The sequence below is a fragment of the Phyllobates terribilis genome, unplaced genomic scaffold, assembly GCF_046119375.1.
Source record: "Phyllobates terribilis strain yellow unplaced genomic scaffold, ASM4611937v1 Scaffold_1__5_contigs__length_1240528914, whole genome shotgun sequence".
In the NCBI taxonomy this organism is placed as follows: Eukaryota; Metazoa; Chordata; class Amphibia; order Anura; family Dendrobatidae; genus Phyllobates; species Phyllobates terribilis.
In genome coordinates this window covers 263,891,022-263,907,554 of record NW_027362761.1, presented here as the reverse complement: position 1 = coordinate 263,907,554, position 16,533 = coordinate 263,891,022, and the positions used below count along the sequence as shown (strand labels likewise).

At 43.3% G+C, this 16,533-nt stretch overlaps 1 protein-coding gene across 2 annotated transcripts in view; it reads right to left on the bottom strand.

The window, feature by feature from the left end:
* Positions 1 to 16,533, bottom strand: part of DTX1 (deltex E3 ubiquitin ligase 1) — a 108,414-nt gene that overhangs the window by 44,030 nt on the left and 47,851 nt on the right. The gene's annotated exons all lie outside the window — the stretch shown is intronic.

The following is a 16,533-nucleotide window of genomic DNA, read 5'->3' as shown; positions in this document are numbered from 1 at the left end:
CTGCTGAGTGGTGATCGGGGGACGTAGGGGCTAACAAAACAGCTGTGAGCTGTTAATAATAGCCAGGGACCATGTTTGCAAATGGCACCTTCCTAGGCTAAAAATAGCAGATCACAGCTGCCGCATAAATTACATGAATGGAAATGCTAATGAGATTGGGCGAATGGGATTAGCTGACACCTAGCTCTTTTGTTTGGTGATGACAAGGTGTAAATCAGACCAAACCTAATTAAAGTAAAGAGTTAAATAAACACACACAGAGCAAACACTTTATTTGAAATACAACAGACACATTCTTTAATCATTTAAATTAACAAATATACTGGATGTCACACCAAATAATTTTATTTAGCTCTAAAAAGCATTCATTGATGTACAAAAACGCTTCAAAAAACGCATAAAAAACGCGTCAAAACCAGACATTTTTTCCGCAGCATTTTTCCTGCTAAGGAGATGCAGAAATGCTCAGGAAATTTCTGCTTCAAATCCTGAACGTGCGCACATAGCCTTAATCTAATATTCTATGTATCTAATATATTTAGAGCTAACTCAATTACAGTCATCCTCTGGTTTTACGGAAAACAGTAACATTAGCTGGATAGTAAATGTAGCTGGTGGCTTTCTTTTCACTGTGCAGCAGATCTACTATTTCCTGACCTTTTCTTCTTTCACATAAGATGGCCACCAACTTAGCTTCCCTATGTACACTTGCATCCATACTTCGACTCAAATTGGCTGAGTAAAAGCCAGCTTGGTATGGTGACACCATAAGAAGGTATAAAAGCCCTGCTTTCCAATATCCAAACTGTTAGTTCCCCAAAACCCCAGAAGACACCAGTTATCCAGTGAAATGTGGCTTTTAATTAATTTGGATCACAGTTTAAAAAAAAACTGTGTATCATTTTTGGGGTCATCCAGACATTTTTGTGTTTTCCATGAAAACTCATACTTTTATTTATCAAATGAGTTGCAAAATGAATAGAACATATAGTCCAGACATTGACAAGGTTAGAAATAATGATTTTTATTAGAAAGAATAATTTTCTCCTTCAAACTTTGCTTTCGTCAAAGAATGCTCCCTTTGCAGCAATTCCAGCATTGCAGACCTTTGGCATTCTAGCTGTTAATTTGCTGAGGTAATCTTGAGAAATTCCCCCCCATGCTTCCTGAAGCCCCTCCCACAAGTTGGATTGGCTTGATGGGCACTTTTTGCGTACCATACGGTCAAGCTACTCCCACAACAGCTCAATGGGGTTGAGATCTGGTGACTGCGCTGGCCACTCCATTACAGATAGAATACCAGCTGCCTGCTTCTTCCCCAAATAGTTCATGCATAATTTGGAGGTGTGCTTTGGGTCATTGTCCTGTTGTAGGATGAAATTGGCTCCAATCAAGCGCTGTCCACAGGGTATGGCATGGCATTGCAAAATGGAGTGATAGCCTTCCTTATTCAAAATCCCATTTACCTTGTACAAATCTCCCACTTTACCAGCACCAAAGCAACCCAAGACCATCACATTACCTCCACCATGCTTGACAGATGGTGTCAGGCACTCTTCCAGCATCTTTTCAGTTGTTCTGCATCTCACAAATGTTCTTCTGTGTGATCCAAACACCTCAAACTTTGATTCGTCTGACCATAAAACTTTTTTCAATCTTCCTCTGTCCAATGTCTTTCTTTTGCCCATATTAATCTTTTCCTTTTATTGCCAGTCTCAGATATGGCTTTTTCTTTGCCACTTTGCCCTGAAGGCCAGCATCCCGGAGTCGCCTCTTCACTGTAGACGTTGACACTGGCGTTTTGCGTGTACTATTTAATGAAGCTGCCAGTTGAGGAGCTGTGAGGCGTCGATTTCTCAAACTAGAGACTCTAATGTACTTGTCTTGTTGCTCAGTTGTGCAGCGGGGCCTCCCACTTCTCTTTCTACTCTGGTTAGAGCCTGTTTCTGCTCTCTTCTGAAGGGAGTAGTACACACCGTTGTAGGAAATCTTCAGTTTCTTGGCAATTTGTCGCATGGAATAGCATTCATTTCTAAGAACAAGAATAGACTGTCGAGTTTCACATGAAAGTTCTCTTTTTCTGGCCATTTTGAGAGTTTCATAGAACAAACAAATGTAATGCTCCAGATTCTCAACTAGCTCAAAGGAAGGTCAATTTTATAGCTTCTCAAATCAGCCAAACCGTTTTCAGCTGGGCTAATATACTTGTGCAAGGGTTTTCTAAACATCCATTAGCCTTCTTACACAGTTAACAAACACAATGTACCATTAAAACACTGGAGTGGTGGTTGTTGGAAATGGGCCTCTATACACCTATGTAGATATTGCAATAAAAACAAGACGTTTGAAGCTAGAATAGTCATTTACCACATTAACAATGTATAGAGTGTATTTCTGATTCATTTAATGTTAGCTTCATTGAAAAAAAATGTGCTTTTCTTTCAAAAATAATGAAAGCCAATTAACATATTTATAGCTGCCCTGCAGAGAGGAAAATTTGCATTTGATTTATTATTTTATTAGTGCCTATTTTTACTAGTTTTTCGTGTTTTTCATTTGCACCTAATTCTTTTAATTTGCACCTTTTTTAATGTCTATTTCATATATTTTTATATTTATGTTTGTCATTGTGGTCAAAGTTTATGATATACAGATTTTTTATTTGTTTCAATAGCGACTTTTTAAAAAGTCACAAAATTTGTCGCAAATGTACTCAGGTGTCCTCCTGGAGTGATTTAATGTACTCCAGAAAAAAATTGTGCTATTTTTTTGTGATAAAAAATGTCAAAAAGTTTGTTAAAGGCAAAAACAAAAACAATATTTGACTTTGCGCAAAATTCATGAACTGCGTGCATCATTTTGAAGAATTTTGAGCAAAAAATGAAACAAATACAAGACAAAAGTAAAGAAAAGTCACTTGAAAGATGCAAATGATGAATTGGGGCCTTAGGGTTTAATGGTAACAATTACTGTACCTACTTGGACCTTTTACTTTGCTAAGATTTATAGGCAGTCTTAGATGCTCACTCCTGCTGTTGCATGGAATAAAGCTGAAGACAGGTATGAGTGTCTCAGACTACCCCTGCACAAGTTGCATAGGTCATCCTGGGTAATTGACACAATAAACGAAAATGAGGCCTCTAAAGCCCCCGTCTCACATAGCGAGATCGCTGCTGTGTCACGGTTTTGGTGACGCAACAGCGACCTCACCAGCGATGTCGCTATGTGTGACACTGTGCAGCGATCAGGCCCCTGTTGTGAGGTCGCTGATCGCTGCAAAGTGTCCTGGACCATTTTTTGGTCGTTGCCCTCCCGCTGGTCAGCACACATCGCTGTGTGTGACCAGCGGGAGCAGCGATCAGGCTGGTAACCATGATAAACATCGGGTTACTAGGGGCACACACGCACCTAGTAACCTGTTGTTTATCATGGTTACGAGCCTGCTAAAGTGAGCGGTAACCTCCCGCTCATCGTAGCAGAGTGGTAACCATGATAAACAACGGGTTACTAGGTGCGCGTGTGCCCCTAGTAACCCGATGTTTACCATGGTTACCAGCCTGCTCCTGCTTCAGCAGGCTGGTAACTAGGAGCAGGACATCGTGGAAAGATTCTTTCCACGATGTCGCTGCTCCCCTGATCGCTGGTGAGCCTGCCTGTTTGACATCTCACCAGCGACCACATAGCGACGCAGCAACGATCCCTGACAGGTCGTATCGTTGTCGGGATCGTTGCAGTGTCGCTTAGTGTGACGAGGCCTTAAGTGCTTTCACCATTCACCCCCTCCAGCTAATATTACATTTCAAAGGGTTGCTATATGGTTTCTGATATATGATCCAGCCTAAGAAACTCTGAATCTTGATCTCTGTGTAACCGCACCCACACCACTGATTGGCAGCTTTCTGTGTATACTGTGCATAGGCAGAAAGCTACCAATCAGTGGTGTAGGCGGGTATTATACAGAACACATGAATATAGAGGACTACATGGCAGGAGGTCTATTAGTCCTGTAGTGATAATCTCCTGCTGATAAAACAGTGATTTTATCAAAACTACAGCAAGCAGCTCAGTAAGTGACACATCACTGGAATCAGAGTCTCTATCCCTACATTATGCTGCTCTCAGATTAGGTAACAAAAACATGGTGACAGATTCCCTTTAAACAATGTATTGCGATAATAATGATTAGAGTATACATTTTTATCAAGCAGTGGAGAATTAACTGCGCAGTCTCAGAAGACCAGTGATGTCCCTATTATCTAGAATATTCTGTAATATCAGCGTCCCTCTCCATGGGAATAAGCCCCTGAAGTGAAGCCCACTGTATATAGGTTACTCTGTGCTGTATAACAATAGCAGGGGCCTTTGTTGCCTGCGGCGTGAGAGTGGATGAAGTCTGTTGCTATGAGCAGCACCTGAGCTCTGTTACCATGGCAACAAGCAGAAGACGTTCATCCTGGTCTCTGCAGCCTCCACAATGTGCGGATTTACTGGACTGTCATCGAGATGCCGCTGCACATATACAGACTGCGTTCTAGCACAATATGCACTAACTTACCTGTAGAGCTTATACCATGTGTAATATTATTACTGTCCCCATATAGGACAATGCTGCAGACTGCAGCCAGTCCATTCTCAGAATTGCCCACCTAATAATATTCCTGTAACAATGTGCAGACCCCCTGCAACTGGAAAGGAAGAGCCGGGAACATGCACCAATGCCGGAGATTCCTCACCTGGATTCATAGAAACCAGAGAAATCTCATATGCAGGGAAATGATAAACAGAAGGATCCCATCACCTCCCATAAGGGTCCCACAAATAGGACTTATTGTACGGAATATTAGTTATTTCTGTGATGAAAACATATAATGTGCAAACTGGCCAATCAGTGATGTCCCACAATTTGGTAGAATTCGCTGCCATTATGGGACCAATTGGGGGGACCCCCACCCGGGGCAGAAGTGCCGAACCTTCTCTTGCATGTCTTCTAGAGAGCTGGACCACACATCACAGAAAGCCCCCAATGTTTACCGACATAAACCAGGCACATTGTAAAAACCATGCCTCCATGTATTTACTGTTAGGACGATACATTCACTGTGAGCTACACTGCAAAGCTGGATATAGACACTGTGAATGCAGCTCTGGATGTGACTACAGTACAAAATATTATGTGACTGAAGTATAAGATATTATGTGACAGCAGAGTAGTGACTGCAGCTCTGGAGTTGACTGGAGTATGGAACATGATATAACACAAAATAGTGATTGCAGCTCTAGATGTAACTGGAGTATAAGACATGATGGAACAGCAGAATAGTGATTGCAACTTTGGATGTGACTGGAGTAAAAGGCATTATGTAGCAGCAGAATGATGGCTACGGCTCCGAAGTTGACTACAGCGTAAGACATATAAAATCAGAATAGTGACTGCAGCTCTGGAGTTGACTGTAGTATAGAACATGATGTAACAGAAGAATAGAATACTGACTGCAGCTTTGGATGTGACAGGAGTATAAGGCATTATGTAGCAGCAGAATAGTGACTACAGCTCCAAAGTTGACTACAGTATAAGACATATAAAATCAGAATAATGACTGCAGCTCTAGAGGTGACTGAAGTATGTGACATGATTTAACACAGAATAGTGACTGAACCTCTGGATATGAATGGATTATAAGATATAATGTTACAGCAGACTGGTAACTGCAGCTCTGGATGTGACTGGAGTATAAGACATGATGTCACAGCAGAATAGTGAATGCAGCTCTGGATGTGACAAGAACATAAGACATAACGTAACAGCAGATTAGTGACTGCACCTCTGGATTCTGGATGTGGATACTGCAGTATAAGACATAGTGAGAAAGCAGAATTTTAGCTGCAGCTGTGGATGTGACTAGAGTATAAGACATGATGTGACAGTAAAATAGTGACTGCAGCTCTTGAGTTAACTGGGGTATGGAGCATGATGTAACAAAATAGTGACTACAGTTCTAAGGCTAAGTGCACACAATGCAGAAATGCTGCAGATTTTTTCCGCATCTCCCTGGCAGGAAAAATACATGCGGATTTTACATGCGTTTTTCCTGCCAGGTTTGTCAAGCGTGATGCTAAAATCGCTTGGAAAGCTCTTGATAACCGGCATGCAGAAATGCATCCAAAAACGCTTGACAAACGCTTCTACCTGGCAGGAAAAACGCACGTAAAATCCGCATGTGTAGCACCCCGAGGGCTCAGTTGCTACAGAGGTATTGCATCTCAGCCAGATGTGCGATATCTCACTCTCAGGTAAGGATGGAGTGTGGATCAGAACCCTGACACCTGCATGCATTACACCACATTTCCGGGGGACAGGGCGACCGATATGCTCCAAGTAGAGCACGACAGTCCCTCTCCCTGGCTGGAGTGGGGGGAGGGAACACCGAGGAAGGTGGAACCCTGTAGTGCAGGAGCAGGGAGGAAGCAGTTCCTGGGTGCACCTAGAGGGAGGTATAAAAGGTGGGCACCATCTTAGATCAGTAGCCAGTCAGAGGAGGAAAAGAGCAGGAGCAGGGCTTTGTGGAGCTCTGCTCCAGGAGGTGGGCCTAGACTGAGAGGCCCAAGACAGAGAGAAGGCAGGGAGCAGGGCTGCTGCATGGGCTCTGCTCCACAGGCAGGCTCTGTCAGGAGGCCTGGCCCTGAAGGAAGAGGGAAGAAGGAAGGGGAGCGGAGGAGGCTCCAGGAACACAAGGAAAGAAGGGACCCCAGGGGTGTGGACCGGCGAGTCGCCACCGCACGCCCGAATCTACCTGCGTAGAAGGGTCAGGCCAAAGAGGGGGACCGGTCCCCGAAACTAGTGGAGGAGGGGAACTACCCTCAGCTAGAAACTGAAGGCTGTGACATTTCACGTGGCGCAGCCCCTCGCTACACCCGCTAGGAAGGCACCATATAGGGTCAGGGAAACTGGCGCCAAGGTTTACCAAGAGAAGGCCCGAGGCAGACGGACAGAAGCGAGGTCACTGGCGGGGTAAGACAGGCCAGAGAAAGGACACACAAAGGGGGTCCTGTGAAACGCTCCAAAGTTATCTGGGAGTAGGCCGAGCCCCTCACCTGGTGAGCACAGTACGACGTGGGCAGCCGTTACCTGCAGAAGTGGTCTGGATAATAAGAACTGTGAGTAAAGACCCTGGACTGCATTACAGGACTCTGTGTCGTTACTGCTATTCCTGCACCATCACCCCCATCCTCCGCATACACTGCCCTGAGGCTACACTCCTCCCGTGGGGAGTTGTACTACACTCTGCTGCACCCACAACACCAGCCTCAGCGGTCTGCCCTGCAGCGGCGGTTCATCCTGACCGCAATCCACGGGTGGCGTAGTTGGACATTTAATATCATAAAAACCACATAAATAGACTGCCATTTGAGTTGACCACCCTGAGCCACGGGACCGGGTCCCCGCCACGCAAGAACTACAACCCCCAGCATCCGCAACGGGTCCAGTTCCGGGTATCCCCAAACTCACGCAGCCCAGGGGGCGCGTCACATGCGTTTTTCCTGCCAGGGAGAAGCGTTAAAAATATGCAGCATTTCTGCATCGTGGGCACTTAGCCTAAATGTAACTGGAGTATAAGACATGATGTAACAGCAGATTAGTTACTGCAGCTTTGGATGTGACTGGAGTTTAAGACATGATGTATCAGCAGAATAGTGACTACAGCTCTGAAGGTGACCACAGTATAAGACATATAATATCAGAATAGTGACTGCAGCTCCAGAGGTAACTGAAGTATGTGACTGGAGTATAAGAGATAGTAAGCCAGCAGAATTATAACTACAGCTCTTGGTGTGACTGAAGTATAAGACATGATGCAACAGTAGGATAGTGACTGCAGCTCTGGATGAGACTGGAGTATAAGATATGATGTGACAGTAGAACAGTGATTGCAGCTCTAAATGTAACTGGAGTATAAGACATGATGTAACAACAGATTAGTGGCTGCAGCTTTGGATGTGACTGGAGTATAAAACATTCTGTAGCAACAGAGTAGTGACTAAAGCTCTTAAGGTGGCTAGAGCATAAGAATAGTGACTGAAGTATAGAACATCATGTAGCACAGAATAGTGACTGTAGCTCTGGATGTGACTAGAGTACAAGACACAATGTAACAGCAGAATTGTGACTACAGCTACACTCCTTCCTCCTGTGGGTTCCTGTTAGTCTGACTGGCTGTTAGTATGTTTATACTTTGCATGTCAGCCGCCCACTTGAAGTACAAACTTTGGTAAAAAAAAAAAAAAGAAAAATGTACTGTATGTACAGTAGAAGAAAGTACCTGTTTTTTCTCAGATTGTCCATAAATTTACACATGGTTGGAAACCCAGGCCCGGTGTCTCGACTTCAACAGTGTATATGTGGCGCCCCTGCGGGTTCAGTCGCCGCAGAGGTACTGCATCTCACCCAGAGGTGTGGTATCCCACTCTCAGGTAAGGATGGAGTACTGCCCGGGACCCTAACACCTGCATCCAACACTACACTACTCCAGACCAGCTGGAAGGGCAAGATGCGTCGTGCTTCCTGCTGAGCCCTGACCCTGGTTGGAGTGGGGGGAACCAAAGTAGGGGGAACCATGTAGTCGGTGTGGGTGGAGTACGTAAATCAGGGGAGCACTTGTTAGAAGTGATATAAAAGAGGGAACCATCTTGGAGAGACAAGCCAGTCAGACAAGGCAGTCTGAGAGGAGAAGTAGTGGGAGCAGGAGCTCTGCAGGAGCTCTGCTCGGGAGGAAGGCCTAGGAGAGAGGCCCAAGACTGAGAAGGAGAGGAAGAGAGGAGAAGGAGAAAGGCTCCATGAACGTAAAAGGGATCCCAGGGGTACGGGCAGTTCTGGAGGCCACCCGTACGCCCAAATCTGCCAAGCGGTGGAGGGATCAAGCCGCAGAGGGGACCGGCCCCTGACCAGTGAGAATTACAAGGTTCAACTGGAAACCGGAGGCTTCTGTACTTTCAGGGTGCAGCTGCCACATCTGCACTCAAGTCGCCAAAAAGGTGGCCACATAGGATCCAGGGAACTCCACGTTGCCCAGAAAGATCCGAAGATACCGGCTTGGGACATTGTTTGGCGAGGCGCAGGGCAAGAAGGGTGAGGGCCAGCGTAGAAAGACGGCTGAGAAGGTCATATAGAACGGGGTCCTGTCAGGCACTCTTGAAACACCTGGGAGTTTGCTGAACTCCTGCCTGGTGAACGCAGCGCGACGTGGGAGGCTGTAAGCTGGATAGTGCAACCTGAGGAACTTAACAACTGTGAGTAAACTCTGAAGACTGCACCCCACTGTCTCTGTGAAGTTATTGCTGCGCCATCACCCCCTGCACTACACCGCAACATCCATAACATCTCAGCGCAGCCCTGGAGCTAAGCTCTACCTGTGGAGAGCTAAACCAACTCTGCTGCATTTACACCAGCTCCAGAGGACCTGCTCTGCAGCGGCGGCTCCATATAGCCGCATACCACAGGTGGCGTCACGAACTGTATATAAGAACTATAAATCCCCTGTAAAGATCCCCCTTTTGATTGACCTCCCTGGGTCACGGACCGAGTCACCGCCACTGTGACATCTCCCCTAGCAACGAACGGCCCGGCACAGAGTACCCCACGGCCCATGGGGCGCGTCATATACAGTTTAAGGGTGCAGTCAGACGGTCGTATTACTCGCTCAAGAATTGCATCGTGACAGCTGCATATAAATACATGCTATCAGGTCAGGAGAGCCGACGGCCAGTCCAAGCTATCATAGTGAATAAGAACTGTATGGGGCTTCAGAAATGGCGCAATTTCTGTGCAAATGCAAAACATATCTGTCTTAAATGGGAATCTGTCACCCTCTGGCACTTATCTGACCTCTAATATGGGCATACAGGTGTTAGAAATGTAAATCTATACCTACCTGTATGCCTCATATTAGAGGTCTGGTTGCTGTGAAATGTCTTTTTATTCAATTAAGTTTCTGATGCTTGCAGACCAGGAGCCCTGAAGAAATCCCCGCCTACTGTGTGAATTATAATGTTTCCCCCTCCCCTGCATGTCACAGTGCCTGGATTTGGCTGCTGCAACACAGGGCACACCTGTGAAGTGAAAACCATTTCCGGTGACTACCTCTTGAAGCTCATCAAGAGAATGCCAAGAGTGTGCAAAGCAGTCATCAAAGCAAAAGGTGGCTACTTTGACGAACCTAGAATATAAGACATATTTTCAGTTGTTTCACACTTTTTTGTTAAGTATATAATTCCACATGTGTTAATTCATAGTTTTGATGCCTTCAGTGTGAATGTACAATTTTCATAGTCAAGAAAATACAGAAAAATCTTTAAATGAGGTGTGTCCAAACTTTTGTTCTGTACTGTATGTCAATAAAGTTTTGTCAAAGCAAAAAAAAACGGAAGTATTAAAAACAAAGCAGCTTTATTTAAAGCATGACACACCAACAAGAGAAAAAAAACAGCGTCAAAAATGCAATAATAACACGTTAAAAAAATCGCACAAAAAATGCAATAAAAAACGCAAGTAACCTAATTTACAGGTGCATCTCACTAAATTAGAATATCATCAAAAAGTTAATTTATTTCAGTTCTTCAATACAAAAAGTGAAACTCATATATTATATAGAGTAATTACAAACAGAGTGATCTATTTCAAGTGTTTGTTTCTTTTAATGTTGATTATGGCTTACAGCTGATGAAAACACAAAAGTCATTATCTCAGTAAATTAAAATAATTAACAAAAAACACCTGCAAAGGCTTCCTAAGCGTTTAAAAAACTCCCTTAGTCTGTTTCAGTAGGCTCCACAATCATGGGGAAGACTGCTGACTTGACAGATGTCCAGAAGGCAGTCATTGACACACTCCACAAGGTCCCAGAGTTCCAATTTTCATTTGGAAATCAAGGTACCAGAGTCTGGAGGAAGAGTGGAGAGGCACACAATCCAAGCTGCTTGAGGTCTAGTGTGAAGTTTCCACAATCAGTGATGGTTTGGGGAGCCATGTCATCTGCTGGTGTAGGTCCACTGTGTTTTATCAAGACCAAAGTCAGCGCAGCCGTATACCAGGAAATTTTAGAGCACTTCATGCTTCCCTCTGCCGACAAGCTTTTTGGAGATGGAAATTTCATTCTTCAGCAGGACTTGGCACTTGTCCACACTGCCAAAAGTACCAATACCTGGCTTAACCACTTTACCCCCGGGGAGGTTTTGCACGTTAATGACTGGGCCAATTTTTACAATTCTGACCACTGTCACTTTATGAGGTAATACCTCTGGAACGCTTCAACGGATCCCCCTGATTCTGAGATTGTTTTTTTCGGGACATATTGTACTTCATGATAGTGGTAAAATTTCTTCGATATGAAGAAAAAATCGGAAATTTGGTGAAAATTTTTAAAATTTCGCAATTTGCAAAATTTGAATTTTTATGCTCTTAAATCAAAGAGATATGTCACATAAAATAGTTAATAAATAACATTTCCCACATGTCTACTTTACATTAGCACAATTTTGGAACCAAATTTTTTTTTATTAGGGAGCTATAAGGGTTAAAAGTTGACCAGTGATTTCTCATTTTTACAACAAAATTTACAAAACCATTTTTTTAGGGACCACATCACATTTGAAGTGACTTTGAGAGGCATTTATGACAGAAAATACCCAAAAGTGACACCATTCTAAAAACTGCACCCCTCAAGGTGCTCAAAACCACATTCAAGAAGTTTATTAACCCTTCAGGAGCTTCATAGGATTTTTTGGAATGGGGAAGAAAAAAATTAACATTTAACTTTTTTTCACAAAAATGTTACTTTAGACCCCAATTTTTTATTTTTGCAGGGGTAACAGGAAACAATGGACCCCAAAATTTGTTGTGCAATTTCCCCTGAGCACGCAGATACCGCATATGTGGGGAAAAAACACTGTTTGGGCATACGGCAGGGTTCGGAAAGGAAGGAGCACCATTTGACTTTTTCAATGTAAAATTTGCTGAAAAATTAGCGGACGCCATGTTGCGTTTGGGGAGCCCGTGATGTGCCTAAACAGTGGAAACCCCCACAAGTGACACCATTTTGGAAACTAGACCCCTCAGGGAACTTATCTAGATGTGTGGTGAGCACCTTGAACCCCCAGGTGCTTGACAGAAGTTTATAACATGGAGCCGTGAAAATAAAAAAATCACACTTTTTCCACAAAAATTTTCTTTTTGCCCAAAATTTTTTATTTTCACAAGGGTAAGAGGAGAAAATGGAACCTAAAAACTGTTGTGCAATTTCTCCTGAGTGCTCCAATACCCTATATGTGGGGAAAATACACTGTTTGGGCGCACGTCAGGGTTCAGAAGGGAAAGAGCACTGTGTGACCTTTTGAATGCAAAATTGTCTGGAATCAAGAGCAGACGTCATGTCGCATTTCGGGAGCCCCTGATGTGCCTAAATAGTGGAAACCCCCCCACAATTGACTCCATTTTGCGAACTAGACCCCTCAAGGATTTTATCAAGGGGTGTAGTGTACATTTTGAACCCAGAGGTACAACAGAATTTGATAACATTAGGTCATCATATTGAATAAGTGGTCATTACTCTTGAGCGCAAGTGCTCGCTACTTGAGTTTGCATCGGATACTCAGGTATGCACCATGTATCAAGGGTGCTCGAGTGACATGCTCGAGTCCCCGCCCCGCATGTTTCACGGTTGTTAGACACCCCAAAAAAACATGCGGGGATCGCTCGTGCATGGCAGGCAATCCCAGCAACGTTTTTTTTTGGCCATGAAGCATATGGGGCAGAGACTCGAGCATGTCACTCAAACACCCGCGATACTCGGTGCATACCCGAGCACCCGGTGCAAACTCAAGTAGCGAGCACTTGTGCTCAACACTGGTCGCCATATCGTCATCATTTTTTTTTTTCTTTACTTTTGAAAAAATCCCAACCCCAATACAACCCTAACCCTAGCCCAACCCTAACCCTAGCCCAGCCCTAACCCTAGCAAAGCCTAACCCTAGCACGACCCTAACCCTAGAGCTTATTTTTTACGCCGATATAAGTGATTAGACGACCTTATTTTTCGGGTCGGTGCAATTACAGCGATACCAGATTTATATCGGGTTTTTATGATTGACAGCTGTCACACACTAAAAGACGCTTTATTTTGCAAAGACTAGTTTTTGCATCGCCATATTTTGAGAGCTATATTTTTTTCCATATTTTGGCCGACAGAGTCATGTGATGGCTTGTTTTTTGCGGGACAAGTTGACGTTTTTCAGGCACATGATTTTTTTTATATTTCTATTCCGATTTTCGGGAGGCAGAATAAACAAAAATCAGTAATTCCTGAATTGTTTATTTGTTTGTTTTTTTTTTATGCTGTTCCGCGTGTGGTAAAATTGATGAGGCAGCTTTATTCTTCGGGTCAGTACGTTTACAGCGGTACCGCATTTATATCTTTTTTTATGTTTTGGCACTTTTACACAATAAAAACTATTTTCTAGAAAAAAAAATTTTTTTGTATCGCTTTATTCTGAGAACTATAACTTTTTTATTTTTCGGATGATGGAGCTGTATGGTGGCTTGTATTTTGTGGGACTAGATGACGTTTTCAGCAGTACCATTTTTATTTACATTCGTCTTTTTGATCTCGTGTTATTCCATTTTTTGTTTGGCGGTATGATGATAAAGCATTGTTTTTTGCTTTGTTTTTTATTTTTATTTTTTTTTACCGTGTTCACTAAAGGGGTTGACTAGTGGGACAGTTTTATAGGTCAGGTCATTCCGGACGCGGCGATACCAAATATGTGTACTTTTATTGGTCTATTTTTTTCCATAATAAATAAATATTATGGGTACAATATATTTTTATTTTTTGGGGATTATTTTTTTCAAATATTTTTTAATTTTTTTTTTAACTTTTTTTTTTTTCACTTTCCTGCACTTTTTCTTTACTATTACACATTGTCCCACTATGGGACTTTCACTTTTTGCAGCCTGATCGGCTGTATAGCATAGAGAGCAGCAGCTCCGTATGCCATGCAGCCTGTCAGCGCTGCACACAGGGAGAATTTACTTTGGTTATGCACTGCGCATGACCAAAGTAACCTGCTGCCTCCTGGTAACCCGGATGTTGTCATGGCGACATCAGGTCGTCATGACAACATCCGGGAGCTTCCGCAGACATCGCTGGAAGCCGGAGAGGAGGTAAGTATCGGCGCTTACCTCCCCACTTGCCCCCGCAATGCTGCGATCGACTTCGACCACAGTATTGCAGGGGTTAATGTGCCAGCAGCGGTGGCACATAGCATCGGGTGTCAGCTGTGTGCGGGCGCGATCACATTATGCATAATAGTACGTAGCTGGTCCATAAGTCCCAGGGCACAGCTACGTACTATTACGGACTTGGTCCTAAAGGGGTTAAAAACAACAGTATCACTGTGCTTGATTGGCCAGCAAACTCGCCTGACCTTAACCCCATAGATAATCTATGGGGTATTGTCAAGAGGAAGATGAGACCCCAGACCCAACAATGCAGACGAGCTGAAGGCTGCTATCAAAGCAACCTGGGCTTCCATAACACCTCAGCAGTGCCACAGGCTGATCGCCTCCATGCCACGCCGCATTGATGCAGTAATTGATGCAAAAGGATCCCTGACCAAGAATTGAGTGCATTTACTGAACATACATTTCACTAGGCCAACATTTCGAATTTTAAAATCATTTTTCAAGCTGTTATAAAGTATTCTAATTTACTGAGATAATGACTTTTGTGTTTTCATTGACTGTAAGCCATAATCATCAACATTAACAGAAATAAACACTTGAAATAGATCACTCTGTTTGTAATGACTCTATATAATAGGAGTTTCACTTTTTGTATTGAAGAACTGAAATAAATGAACTTTTTGATGATATTCTAATTTAGTGAGATGCACCCGTATTAAGAGGTTAAAAACTTTGATGGGAGGAGTGCTTCTTTAAGAACAGTATAAGTAATGGTGGCCATAGAAGTGAAGACGTTTGACAACATTCTGAAAACTTTGCTGATTATAGTATGTTTATAGCGCAATTGTGTAATGTTTGTAGTGCAGTTATCAATTCACACAGGCTTAGACCAGTTCCATCACTCACAACGCTGACTAAACCGTGTGTTAGTTGTAAGTGCTACGACTGTAGAGTTCACCTTACGCAGGGCAATAAAAATATATTTTCTTTGCTGCAAAAAAATTATTTATAATGGGAAAATTATTTATAAAGTGCTAAATAGCTTTTTATGTATGCCCCTCTAACAAGAAAACATTTTTATATGATCTTGAAATTTTCTTATATTGACATAAAAAGTATAAAGAGATACATTATATTCTATATTTGCATAAATGCAATTAGACCAATGCCAAATTTAAAGTTCTGACACATTAAAGCTATGTTATCAGAAATTAAAAGGGTTTTCACCACTTTTAGATTGATGTGTCACATGCAAAGCGCCATGGAATAAATGGCGCTATAATAATAAATAATAATAATAATAATGACCTGTCCCCATGATATCAGATCAGTGCCTGGTAGCCCCACCATTCAGTGGTTTTCAGCCCTGTCACACACTTTTTAATTGGATAGGAGCTGGTCTGCAGAACCCGGCAGTGGCCACAGTGACAGTGAGTGATTCAGGGCTGTGGAGTCAGACAAACCACCGACTCCGACTCCTCAATTTCCCTGACTCTGAATCCCGACTTCACGGCTAGAGCCTAGACCCTTAGCTCAGGAATAGAACAGACATTTATAGGACATTTCATAACTTTCCCCAAATTCTTGGGACGTAACAATGTCACCTCTGCCATCGGGATAACAGCAGCGACACCATCAGACCGGCGCCGCTATGGATACTGAGTAAACATTGTTTTTATTTTCTATGAGACCCTGAATAGATTAAGCAGTACGGACAACCCCATTATTTATTTTGTGATAATATCACCTATCAAAGGGAGTGAAATACACTGCTCAAAAAAATAAACAGAATATAACTCCAAGTTAATTAAACTTCTGTGAAATCAAACTGTCCACTTAGGAAGCAACACTGATTGACAATCAATTTCACATGCTGTTGTGATGGAAATTATTGGCAATTATTAAGACACCCTCAATAAAGGAGTGGTTCTGCAGGTGGGGACCACAGACCACATCTCAGTACCAATGCTTTCTGGCTGATATTTTGGTCACATTTGGATGTTGGTTGTGCTTTCACACTCGTGGTAGCATGAGACGGACTCTACAATCCACAGAAGTTGCTCAGGTAGTGCAGCTCATCCAGGATGGCACATCAATGAGAGCTGTGGCAAGAAGGTTTGCTGTGTCTGTCAGCGTAGTGTCCAGAGGCTGGAGGCGCTACCAGGAGACAGGCCAGTACACCAGGAGATGTGGAGGGGGCCGTAGGAGGGTAACAACCCAGCAGCAGGACCGCTACCTCCGCCTTTGTGCAAGGAGGCAAAGGAGAAGCACTGCCAGAGCCCTGCAAAATGACCTCCAGC